Source organism: Lagenorhynchus albirostris, chromosome 6 (genome assembly GCF_949774975.1).
Source record: "Lagenorhynchus albirostris chromosome 6, mLagAlb1.1, whole genome shotgun sequence".
Classification (NCBI taxonomy): Eukaryota; Metazoa; Chordata; class Mammalia; order Artiodactyla; family Delphinidae; genus Lagenorhynchus; species Lagenorhynchus albirostris.
The window spans coordinates 83957993-83959131 of record NC_083100.1 but is presented as its reverse complement, the minus strand read 5'-3'; the positions used below and the strand labels follow the sequence as shown (position 1 = coordinate 83959131).

The 1139-nt window shown below is 38.3% G+C and overlaps 1 pseudogene; it reads right to left on the bottom strand.

The window, feature by feature from the left end:
• Positions 1-455: 455 nt before the first annotated feature.
• LOC132521843 (small ribosomal subunit protein uS17m-like) lies at positions 456-903 on the bottom strand (annotated as a pseudogene).
• Between the last annotated feature and the right edge of the window lie 236 nt (positions 904-1139).

The window sequence follows — 1139 nt, the reverse complement described above, 5'->3', positions numbered from 1 at the left end:
TATTAATTCTCTTAGAAAAAAACCAAGATTTTCTCATCATTTTGATTCTTCTCCAAAATTCTGTTGTTCTTCTTTGTGACTGTTTTCCACACAATCCCATTTTATTGTATTTGGATCCTTACGCACCCAAAGTTAGGGTATTGGTATGTACTCAAAAAAGACAGATTACCTTACTTTTGAGACAAAAATCTACCAATAACTATCACTTTCTCTTGTTCAATTTCCAAAGCTTTCTCTATAAAATAACCTTCTCACAAATAAATATACATTCATTTATTATTTTGCTACTTAGCTTTATTTAGGTTTAATGATATTAATTCTTCCCTAATCATGTCTTTTTAATGAAAAAATATAACAAAGCCTTTACTTTATTTACTTTTAGCTATTTCATAAATACCAGAAGAGAAACTGAATGGTTTGTGAGGAAACTTAGAAAAATTTTTCCATAAAGCAAACTTAGAAATCCTTCCCTTTGACTCCGTCTTCTAATCCTCCTTCACTGTGTTGAAGAGAGATGGAGTTTTTCCAGGTTTTTGGTTAGGTGGGTGGTTTCCAGACCGACTGGACTCTCCAGGTAGGCAATTCCAGCACAGCCCTTTCCGGTCACTGGATTTATGACCTACCCAACTTTGAAAATGATCTCAGCCAGTTCATGCTTCACATGCTTTGTTCGTGGGACAGGTAAAGCTTTGAGAAGCACAGTATCCCCAACGGTGCACTGCTGGAGAGCTTCGTGGGCAAAGTAGGTTTTTCGCTTATTAAAATACTTTAATAAATAGGGATCCAGAACAAGTCTGGTCACTCTCACTTTAGCAGTTTTTTGCATTGCTGTCCCAATCACCTTCCCCATGACCCCCATTTGGCATGGACGGATGAACGAGCTATTGACATTATTTGACTTTGCTCACCTGGAGGGCTCCCTACGCTGTGGTGCTTCCGGCCCCGGAATCTACTTCCATCTGCAGCGGTGGCACGCGGCCGGCAGTCACCTCCCAGCTCCTTCCATAATCATTTCTGATGCATGAATTTTGGTCTACCTCAAAAAGACAATACAAAACAAAACAAAATTGTAAAATAAATAGAAAAGTACTGATGACCTATGAAGTCAGAATGTCAGCACACAAGTTATAGAAATATGT